The following is a 12,423-nucleotide window of genomic DNA, read 5'->3' as shown; positions in this document are numbered from 1 at the left end:
TGTAACTGCTGCTGGCACCCTACCAGGCTGTGTGTACCTCCAGCCCCAGCTCCAGGTGACCACGGTGCTGCTCTGCCTCTGTGACACCCCTCGGCTGCCAGCTCCACCTCTCTGTCTTCACTCACACACAGCTGCCTCTGCTTGCATGCCTCAGGCAATGTTTCCTTTTCTTCCTTTGGCTCAGAGGATTAGCAAATCAAGCTGGATACTAACCCAGGAGGCAGCATAGTGCCTCATAAAGAGCCAACAGTGTGTGATAGCCTGCTGTGCTGTGTCCCAGCTGGGTGCTCAGTGGCCCCAGGTCTGGAACAGCTCAGAAAGCATCGAGCCCAGTGCCCCTGGCATCTGACTTGGATCAATGTAAACAAATTATTAACAACTACTCAAAAAACTCACATGAACCATACAAACTGTTTTAGTTCTGTATGGACAGGAGCTGGACTCAATGGTCCCTGTTGGTTCCTTCCAACTCTGTTATTCTGTGCAATTCTGGAGAAAAAAACTTCAATGCTCCCATTTGAAACTTTTATTGCAAAGTCTCAGTTCACCACTTCAAATCAAAGGTATGGGCAGGATTATGATATATAGGACCATAAAACATGGATATTTTAAGATTCAGTTTCCTTAGGTGCTATGAGATTCACATTCTACATTGTGATGTTAATAGCAGGTAATACTGCTTGTCTTTCTTTCCATCCACAATGTGTTTATCTCCAACAGCAACAATACATACCTCAGGCTGCTGGCCAGCTGTAATAAAATGGATTACCTCTCAGGAAGAACAAGGCAGTCTTTGAAACCCTCTTTCTGAGACTGGCTCTGGACCTGGCAACTATTACAGCCAGGAGAACTGAAAACAGAGCTGAAATGCATTTGTGGTACTAAAAGGTTGTTAGATTAATGGCTTCAAAGGAACAGTTTAACAGAGAGGAAAATTTTAGAAACTGTTTGGCTTTATTAAAAGAGGGATGGTCTGGGGCCTGTTCTTTTAAGAGTTAATATCCCTCAGGGCCCGAGATGCTTCTGGTGCTGCTTGCAGAGACCCATTAGAGACTGAAGCATGGATGAGAGGTACAAATCCTGCTCTGGGCCTCTGCCTAGAGGGGGAAGGAAAGGCCATGGAGCAGTGGGAGAGAGCAGATGGGGATGACAGCTTTTTTCTGCATCTGAATTACCAGGGTTTTGAGGTATTGTCAAACCTGATGGTAACAAGGGTGTCTGTATCCTATTTCAACATCAGTCCAGTCTATTACAGGCTAGACTGAGAACACTAACTTATTTCATATGACCTGTACAATATAGACACCACGTCTGGTTACATGAGCAATATGATAGCCAGCAGAACCCTAACAGTAAAAGGTTTGGTAATATTTTATTTTCTCTCTGAGTTCCTAGAAACTTAAAAAGAAACAAGGAGGCAAATGTTTGAATAAAAGAAATCCAAGTAGTATTTATGAATTTTTTTTGCTAGGCAAATGCCATTACCTAAACAGACTCTCAAACACATGAAATGGTTTTAGGTCCCTCCCTATTCCCCCAAGAGTGTCTATTCATCATTGTATGTCTGTGTGTGCTTTTAACTTCATAAAACCCCCTCAGCAGTATGTTGTTGAAAATGTAATGCTTCTATGGGAAGCATTCAGCTCTGACTCATTATCTGTACCTAACCATAGGATCATGAGCTCAGACACACAGAGCAACCCTCATATCAGCACAAGTAGCCTACAGCATTCTTCTCCTCACCATTTTTTTTTCACGTAGCATAAAGTTTTGTTTGATTTTTTATCCCAACCATGGCTACTGTAACAATATAAAGTAATGAACGGGTAAGAGAGCATGGCTAAGAGAGACAGGTTCTTTGGCAATGTGCCTGTTAAGCTGCTGGCAAGTTGCCTTGCTCAGGATGTGGAACAGCAGCTGAAAACAACCAAACACCAAGCCCCTGTCAGGAATTCTCAGGGCTGTAATGCTGTTGCTAGGGATCCTGCTTTCAAAGTGCCAAAGTTGAATAAAGTAGGTCAAGAAAATTACCATTATAATGATATTCTCCTTGCTGCTCTCTAGCTGGTCCCCTGCCTGGCCCTGTGCTGCGGTAGGACCTTCCTCAGTGCTTCATCTTGCCTTCCTGCACAGTGGCCAATCTTCACAGAAATGGCAAGAAACTCTCTTTCAGCCTTGTGGGAAAGACTCAGCTTTTTTTAGAAAAGGAAGCAGTTGCACAGAAGCCCTCAGGCTGAGAAGAGCCCACACTTCCCAGGTGAGCTCTGCAAGTTAATCCTGTCTTCTCCCCTCCAGCCACCCTCTGGCACAGACTAAGTACTGAAAGGACGGATTTAAGGATGGACATGTTTGATGAAAAACCCTGATTTAGATGCCCATTAAGATACACACCTATCTTGCTCTTTCTCTTTTGCAAACCAAGCATCTTGTTCTTCACTCCTGGGAGCATTGAATGGCTTCTGTGGAGGTGCCTAGTCTTGTTACACTATCCACCAAAAAGACAGGCACATATTTCTGTGGTAATATTCTAATTTAATGAGTTAACACTAATCATCTAACCTAGGAGCCCCCAGATGGCACACATCTGTCCTATTACAGCCCTACCAGTACAAGCCTGCTTTTTTAAGGTCAATTTGCTTAGGGGCTTACCTTATGAATCAACTAGGGCTCAGGACCAAGACAATGTACCCAAAATGTGAAAATGGGCCTCTGAAAGACTCTGTTAGCCAGGATTATGGGCAGTTCCTCCCCTGCTTCCTTGTGGGAGTGATCTTCTTAACTGGACTGTATCATGACAGTGGTCTGATCTCATTAGGCCAGATGGTAGCCAGTATTTTGGAGAGTGGTGGCCAGGCCTGATTCACTTCTGTTCTTCCCATTTTCAGAAGAAATATATGTTCTCTCTGCTGCTGTGCAGGAAGACTAAGGAAGACTCAGGAAGACTAAGATCAGGTTGTTTAGTTCATGGCACAATCCGGTGCTCAACCCCCTATCCAGCCAGCCATGCCCGAGCATTGCCAAGAAAATGACTCAATACATGACATTAAGAAAGAAATTGCCCTTCTGTTCTATCATCAAAATGAAATTATTAATATCTACTTATTTAATAACTATGAATTAGATATTGTTTGCATAGTATTTATGTATGAAAAAGAGGGAAGACTACTAACTATGAATGATAGTGATACATAATCTCTATCTTCATCTCAGAAAGAGTTTGTGGGCAGGGAGAGGCAGTTGTATGTCTTCTGATAATAGCAAAGCCCAAAGTGAGGAACATAATTGCACATGTATTTTTGTCATACTTTTGCCTGAGGTTGTGAACAACATTTTGGATCTAGCTCTCTTTTTTTCATGGCAAAGATAAATAGATGATGCTAGTCAAGTAATTCCTTTGGTGCCCTCCTCTATTGACAAAGACTGCACCGAGGGCACTATTTCCATGAAAGTGGTAGGAGCAAAACAGAATCAATCACTATATTCTGAGATCCCTGATTCTGCCTTCCCAAAGGGGTTTGTGCTAAATATCACTGCTTTCATTTCCTCTGATTTCTCTATTTTGTTTTTCGTATCTGTTCTTTTTTTTCCTCCTCACAGAACCATTTCAGAGAGCAATTCCCAAAACTTTGCCTTTGCCACCTGCCTTAGGGAACCCTCCCCAGAGCCACAGCTTCATTGCTGCCAGGATGCCTGGTGAGAAGTGACTTCCTGTGACATCTCATCATTTTATAAAGGCCTACTTAACTGCCTCATCTGGTTAGCTCAACACCCCAGGATATGGAACAGCTGCTCCCTATAAGCAGATACATAAGTGTAACAAAAGACATGGTTCACAGCAAACAAAATTAGCTTTCAACATCAAAGGAGATCTTCAAGAAAGAAGAAGAAGGCTATGAATTTCATAAATACCCAGTTTTTATCTAGAACTAGAGTTGGATGGTGTCTGTTTTGCTCTGAGGCTTGACCATTTTATTTTATTTTGTTTCACAGCAGTTGCAATTGTCCTTTGATTCTGATGGGCTATTGTGCTTTTTTCCCATTAATTCTACTTGAATTCATATTAAGGGTTTGATTGGATGAGATTTCTTATGTATGTTAAAGTGTTCGTTGGTCCTGCTGTTATTTATATATTTGTTCCCCAGGTTTTTTAGGTACCTGACAAGAGGACTCCAGGTACTGTTAACTGTCCTTTAAGATAGTTTGACAAAAACGCCAGTTCCAATTAGATCAAACAATCCAACAGTGAAGTCAGCCTTGTACAGGTTCCCCATTTAAGCCCTTTCCAGTGCACTCTCTCTTCATGCACTCAACCCTCTGCTCACCTCCTGAGGATGAGGACAATTTCTTCAGGACCTGCAGGGAAACAGCACCAGACGCCCACACATTCACATTTCAAACTGCTCCAGCACAGGTACTGCTGCTGGCTACAGCTGTTGCAATGGCAAGGACAGCAGGAGAATACAGAGTGTGTCTGTAATGTGTAATTTCCTTTGGCTCCCTTCACTTTCATGCTATCCTTTCCAAAGCCAGGGCATTTAACACAACACAGACACTTTGTACAATGCTGGCAAGAAATCTCTGTATTCAACAGATGGTACTGGGCATCTGTTCTGATCCAGCTGATAGCAGAAGAATTTGGAGACAGAAGAGAGTGGTCCTGTATTACTAAGGGATTTCAGTACATATTTGATTACTAGAAGTTCAGTCACTACCAGTGATAGCACGTAGCACTTCCCACTGCTCCCCAGCTACTTTGCTTCATTGCAGAGACCAGCACAAAATAATCTTCAGAAATGCTAGAGAAAGCAGGGAATTGAGGAGTCATATGCAGTGATTATAGGCACAAGCACTCCATGGGACTCAAACCAGGCCAGGAGAACTTGTCAGAAACAGGAGACAGGGCAGTCCTTTGCTGCACTAAGTCTAGAGGAACTGCTGGATCAGGGTGCAAATTAGAACATCTTCAGGTGGGAAATCAAACCAACTTTGAAAGGTCCATAAAGACTTTCTTAGCATTAGCTACAGCATGAGTAGGACCAGCATCTGTAAAGAGGAGAGCCTCTTGCCTGGGTCAAAGTCCTGTCTGCCACATCTGGTGTTTTTCCAGAGTAACATCTCTGATCCACTGACTTTGAACTTATCACGTGTAAGGGTTGCCATGGGGACACGCTGAGATTGTGCCATTTTAACATTTATCTTCCAGATTCCTCAAAGAAATGACTACATAAGTTTCTAGGCAATAAATATGCATATAAAAATGTGAATATACAAACCAACCCATCAAGTAGCTTCAAAGCTGCAATTATACCCCCATCCTGGTGGACTTGAGTCTTAGCTGCTGTTTGCACAGTAGCTGTGGGAACACTCACTCTCCCCAGGATCCTCTATGCCATGAATGCAAAAAAGAAAAATGTTTGGGTGAATGGCTCATAAACACAGCTTGTTTTCACAGGGAGAGAAGATAGGGGAGGAAGCTGTGCAATGTTTAAGAGAAATTTCTGAATGTCATTCATAAAGCTCTACCTGTGCTTTACTTATGGTACCTTTTAGGCAAATTAACCAGTCTATAGCAAGATGACAAAATTGACATAAAGAGCTGTAATCTAAACTTCCTGCTGAACAGCTGTGTGGAAAGGGAGACAAGCTTGAGCTCTTACCCAGAAATGCTTGTGGCTTCTCATAATTTAGACTTTTTACCTTTGCTGTCTTTGGGAGAGGAATTAAAAAAAAAATTAAAAAAAGAAAAAAGAGAGAAGAGGGAGAAAGATGGCAAAGAGGCAAGAGAAAGAGAGAAGAGTACTACAGTTGACATTAATTGATGGAGCATATGACCCATAAGCCATGGCAGGAATAGGGGCTGACTTGCTCTCCCCCAGCAACCACATAGCTGCTAAGTATGAGTCTTGCCAGGATCTCAGGTATAAAGAATTAATGAGTCATCTAGGGAAAACTAATAATACCATTGGAGTCAGTGAAATTTTTCCAGGGATACTGTAAGGAAGGGGGTACCCTTGCCAGTGGAAAATGGTCAGTATTGATCCTCAAGCCCATAAATTGGGGGTATGATCTCACAGAAAGCTGTGCTGTAGCTCAGAGGCGGCAAAACCTCAATTCATCATGGCAGCTTGCTGTGCCCTGCACCTGCACTACAGCACAAAGTCTTGGAATCTCCATGTGGTTTTACCCTTGCAAAATGTGGAGAACATCTCTAAGGCAAATCTTATCCATATCCTCTCCCCATTGCTCCCAGTGCCCTCTCACCCACTACCACTCTGGAGATGCCCACTCATAGCTAAGTCCTGGGGCAGTTCTGCTGGCAGCAGAAGCTGGTGTAAACCAGCCTTTAGGGTCAAATCAGAGTGGCTTTAGGAAATGCTTTCTGACTCTGCTTCTTCCCAAGGGATGATTCTGGCAATGGAACTGAGAAAAATCACCAAGGCAAAAGGAAGCAAAATATATAATTAGGCTAGTTCATATGTCCGGCATTCTGATAGTGTAACCTTGTAGATACTTTTAATTTTTAATACAGAGATACTTTAAACAGGTATTTGAGTTGTTAAGGGGAGCCTAAGTCGGGTGAATAAATATTTGGCAAAGTTTTGATGGTTAGAATACAAAATACTCTTGATAAATTGGAAAAGCTTTCTGGACAAACATCAAGATGGTTCTCAGCAGGGGTGAGTGCAGTGAACTACACCCAGGCAGGCACAGTCAGCTAAGCAGATGAGTATAGATTGAGCTGGACAGCAAGATCTAGAAAAATTTCTAATAATTACAATGGATTATAATGTTTGCACAGGACAATACTATTGAAAAGTGAAAAAATCACCTTGAATTATAAAAAGAGGAGAAAAACCTGGAAGATGCTCTGTTGGTAAGATCTCAACTGGAGTGGAATGTCCAGTTTTGGACCAAATATTTGGAGAATGACCTGGAGCACCTGGAGAACATGAGAAAGAATACCATAGTACCAGAAAACTAAGAAACATCACCAGTGAATAGTGATTGAGATAATTTTGTTTATCTCAAAAGAAGCCTTAGAATACAGACAAGACAATTGCAAAGGGGAAGGGAACAACTTGTCTGTTCAGATGTGAGTCTCAATTGCAACAAAGATTCAGAGGCAAATTAGGAACTATTCTATGTTACTAAGAAAATGGAGCACAGAAATAGATATGATGGATCTTCATTACTGGAGCCTTCGACTAGGAATTATATAGTCTTTTTGAGGGTGGGATAGGAAGGGAAGGCATGTAAATAGGTTTAATTGAAGCTTTTTAAGCCTAGATGATGCTCAGTATCTTTTATTGCACAATAATTCACTCTAAAAGGTTCTTAATTTTGTTTTTAATGCAATATGAAATACGGCACAGAAAAATGAAGAAACCAGAGATTCAAGAGGTTTTTCAGCTCAGGTGTAGGTCGGTGCCCGTAGGTAAAGTATGAAGACAAAAGAGGAACAATTATCACTAGCTTAGTCTTGCCACTCTGGGGGAACAGTGCAATTAGGGCAAGGAGTGAAATACCAGCATGACATGAACAAGCTCATTATCAATGAGATTTCAAAATGACAATATCAATTAATAAAATGCACCATGCAGCATTAAAATTCTAGCATGAATTTAAGCTATCTATAAGGGGCAGAAATAGAAGGTTTGTAGGGTTCTTTGATTCACTTTACCTGAGAAACAAATCTTATCTTTTTACATGTGATGAGGCAAAGACTCTACCATTTGAAAAAACTTTTACTGTCTTGTGTGTGTAGTCTGTTTCTTAAGAGAAAGCATTGGTTCAGATAATAAATTATTCAACAAATGAAGTTATATTAAAGTAACTCTCTTATCAATTAGAATTAATCCTTCACTTCTGACATTTGCAGCTAAAGTGTACAACGAGGTAATATGATACAGCAATGAGAAAACACACTGTCTGGAGCTAAAAATATCACAACCCACTCTTGAAAGTTAGCTCTAAGATGAACAAATTACCCTTTTAATGAAGTGAGAGGCATATATTTGACTATCAAATAATATTGAGTATTTGGTACTAAAGAAAATGCAGATGTTACTAATAATACACACTTTTTCTCATTACAAATTGTAGTACCAGATAGTTAGAAAAGACAAAAGTCAATGTAGTGAAAGGATTCCTACGAGCTCCAGTGCCTAACAGAATCAAGGGCCAGATCAGTGAAAGAGCAATAATTCTTGCTAGATAGAGCAGCTGGGATCAAGACTTCAGCATGCCAAGCTCTGTTCCTGGTTTAGGGATCAAAAATCAAGGAACAACAGTACAAGCAGTGTCCGTAATGCCTCACTGAACTTTCCAGGCTTTACAAGTTGGCTTGATCTACTAAGGAAAACACATCATGCTTTTACCCACGAAAGCAAAACCACCAGTGTACAGCTCACTGCCCTCCCAGGCACCCTAGCAATAGAATTAGCTGCAGGGGCACACAGAGTTTCTCCATAGTGTGTTGTGCTGAGCACATGGGCACACGAGCACAAACAATGAATTTGCTCAACATCAGTTGCTCCAGACTAAAGCAGTCATGCTTTTAGGGGAAGAAGGGCTGAGCTGCTGTGACACCACCAGTGGGCAACTCCTGTAGACAACTCCTGTGACAGTGCTGTGCAAAACTCCTGAACATCAGCAGCATGCCCTGCTTGAGGACTGGGAGCACTATGGACCAGATATTGCTGTATCTTCAGTGACTCACTCTGTGCAGCACCAGCTTTAGCAAGGGAAGTCCAGGCAGCAGCAGTGCTGCCAGCTCTCATGACACATCACACTTTTGTAGTCATTGAGCTGGTGCAAATTGATTCTTGTTCTCTCTTTTTCACATAAAATGCAATTTACCTCTCAGAGGAGGAGATTTTTGGGTAAGAAGAAACAGTTCAAAAATTAACTTTGGTCACAGAAAGCAAAATTTTAATTTGCAGTTCAAAGCTACCTATTAGTGAATGGTACCCAGAGGAGAAAAATCATGCAGCTGTCTGAAAGGAGTCCAAAATTCAAATGAAATGTTTCCAGGTAAGCCAGCCAAATTTATCATAAGTACTCCTGGGTGAGCAGACCAAAGCCTATAATTTGTCTACAGCATCCTACAGCTATGTGTGTAATCAGATAAATACTGTAGGCCTGGATTGAAATCCACTTTTCAATAATTAACATAAATAAATAAGACAAAACATTAGGGTTTAGGTTTTCTTTTTTTAGCAAACACATTATTTCCTCATTCAGAAAGATAATTTCTTTGAAAACATGCAGAAGCTACATTATCAACAACAGCAATGCTGTCTTTGCAAGCTCTTGTAAAAAAATATTTGTGTGTACTAGTTGCATAAAATATCTTTTCAAAAGCAATTTATGCCACTGAGAATTGGCTGTCTAAAGACCTTTGAGGATTTGGGCTTTAAAGCTGGATTTTTGAAGCCTCAGGTCTTAGGACTTATTTTTAAGGGTAAAACTCAAACACAAATAGTTGAAAGGTTTCTTTTTTAAAGTTCTACGTTTAATTTTCTAACTCGCTCCTATCTCCTTAAAGAGTTGTATCGTATTGGTGCTCGGGCTATGGCTCCACACCTTACTTCCAGGGAATGATTAACTGAGATTTCCTGTGCAGGGAAGGGGCTCTTAGCTCTCATTACACAAGAGCTGACAGGGGCTGGCTCACACTGCAGGCTGTCGCCAAGTCAGTGCATCTTTTCAGCTCTGTGGACCCCTTTTTGACATGCAAAACTCTTGTGTTTCTCCCCTAAATGAGTTATCAGGCCTCTATCAGGGAGGAAATCGCGTGAGAAAGCACACTCTGTACCTTCTCATGGGCAGTTTTCCTCCCTTGTCCTGTTGCACAGACCATGACACACACGTGTCAATGCTGAGCATAACAAAATAAATAAATTGACATGCTAGATGGCAGCATGGAGAGCCCTTCCCTACAGCATGTCCGTGTTCCTGGCACAGGGAACAGCTGTACCACAGCAAGGAGAGTAAATCTGGACCTCTTGACTGTGCACTTATCAAAAACCCAATCAAAGAGGTCTACAGTTGCTGTTGAAAATGAAATTATTCCTGAAGGAGTAAGATAAAAGTAGGTGATCCCCTTGCTCAGGGCCATGTTTTATTCAGACTGTCCTGTTTTGTAAGGGGGATTTATTGAATTTTCTAGTTTCATAGAGTTTGTTCCATTTAATTTTGTTCTAAATCATAAAAAAGCAGTACCTGAAGTCCTGAGGCTGGGTAATGGGAATTTCCTTTGTTTGTCCAGCTTTGATGAACATTGACTAGTTTCATTTACATACTGCAATGGTAACACTTCAGCCAGCATTATATCCAGGAGAGCTGATTGGCAGGCATTTGAAATGAAAGATTATCTTGTGATCGAGGCAGAAGAACAGGACTCAGGAGACCTGATTTCTGTTCTTTGATCAGTCACACAAATCCTGCATGATACTGGGCAAGCCAATTAATAGCACTGTGTCTATGTTCTTTAGCAAAATTGAGGTGTGAGTGTTTTGTTTCTGATTTCACTTTTCTCCAAACAGAGGGGCAGCTCTGCAGATTTTTTTTTGTTGATTGGTATGGTAAGGACCTCATTTCTGTTGTGCTCCTCAGTGCTTCCAAAATTCAAAACAAAAAATCCTTTTATACTTTCATGATCTGTTTTCATATGAATACTAAAAAGTGATAGAGTTCTCTTCTACATAAATTGGGCCTAGGAGTTTCATCACTAGTTTTCATTATTATAATTTGCTACTATTTACCTGGCAATGATTCCAGGCCTCGGAAAACACTTGAGAGAATTATTTTACAAATGTGGTCTGTAGAAATGAGCTCTGGGTGTGGATGAGAGATTGCATTTATGCATCAAAGTAATAGTAGTAGTTTTGCTGCAGCCATGATGGTAAAAATATGTAAGCAAATCAAGTCTTCTTTTATCTCTTACTAGCACAGGTAGGGTGCCAAATACACAAGGCCAATGCTCACATTGTGACTTTTGAAGTACCTGAGGAAAATTCAGAGATCCAGCCTCCTACTCTCCTGCCCTGTTTTCCTTCCCCAAAAAGTGTCAGGATTGGTGCTGATTTACCAGTGAATGAATAGATACAAGTCCCCGTCAAACACTGCAAATATGCACCTAACATTAGTATATGCACAGCCATTATAGAGGTCAGGGGAAGAGTTTGCTCTCATTTTTCCATCCCTGCAGTGCAGCTGACAGCTCAGCACTTGATCTGCAGTGATGGACAGTGACTGCACCAAAGTTTCCTTTCAACTTCGCTCATACAAGACACTGATTATTTGGACAGATAAATAGGAGAGTGGAATAATTTACTGCCGTGCTTCTCACTGTGCTGAATAAGTCTCTCTTTAATTTAGCTCAGCTACTGAAAAGAAAATCTATTTTTATTCTAATTTTCTGATTGCTTACAGGGGAGAATCATTGTTGCAGTTATGATTTAATAAACAACAACTTGGACTCAGACCAGGTTAATAGATGAGCACCAGGCATAACAACAGAACAGGCATAAGAATTTCTATTTTTCAGTCTTAGAAAAAAACTAAATAGAGCAGGACATCAAACAACACGTTGTCTTCTTCCTGGTTTGCTTGTAATGAAATAGCCCAACTCCAGCTTTGCATCTGAAGTAATAAATTTGCTCGGCTTTTCCTACCTGTCATTAAACACCTGTCTCTTTTTAGGAGGGGACATCACAACCTATCTGCTCTTCTTTCCAAAAGTATTTCAGAGGGGCAAGCCACCTACCTATAGAACATTTTACTAATGCAAAAGAAACCAAGCCATTGCTATTTGATGTGAACTTGTGGTCAGTCTTCATTATTAGATTTCAGGCCAATTTGACAATGACCTTTTGCCTGGTGTTGTCAATTTTGTTTCCTGTAGTTTTTCATTAAAGGAAGATAATGAAAATACAAGCTCCTTGGTGTAAATCATTAAAGACTCTGACTAGCATTGTGATGGCAAAAAGTACATTCTTCCTCTTCTGTTCTTTTCTTGTTCGTATTTTGAAGTACCCTTATAAAATCATGAAAGTGAAAGACTCACTAGCTGGAAAAAATAAAGAAGTCTGCATAAGACACCATACTGTGTTCCATGAGAAGCCCCTGTTGTACTGCCTTTGGCAAAATTCACAAAGAGTGGTAGTCTGCAAAAAGATTCCTTAATGAGGACAGCATGTGCCAGCAGAAAGGAGCTGTGTGGCTGGAAAGCTGAACTACCCCAGAAGTGCTGGGCACTCATGAGACTTTTTGGTCACCCGAAGATGCCGATCTTCACTACCAGCTTTCTGCAACCCTTTTGCTGAAACAGAGGGTGTCAGGTGGATGACTTATTAATGATTCCTTTCTGTGTGCCCTCTAATACACTGCAGTCTAGCCTGATGTTCAGGCAAATGCATT

The sequence above is a fragment of the Agelaius phoeniceus genome, chromosome 1, assembly GCF_051311805.1.
Source record: "Agelaius phoeniceus isolate bAgePho1 chromosome 1, bAgePho1.hap1, whole genome shotgun sequence".
NCBI lineage: Eukaryota > Metazoa > Chordata > Aves > Passeriformes > Icteridae > Agelaius > Agelaius phoeniceus.
This window is presented reverse-complemented; position numbering follows the sequence as displayed.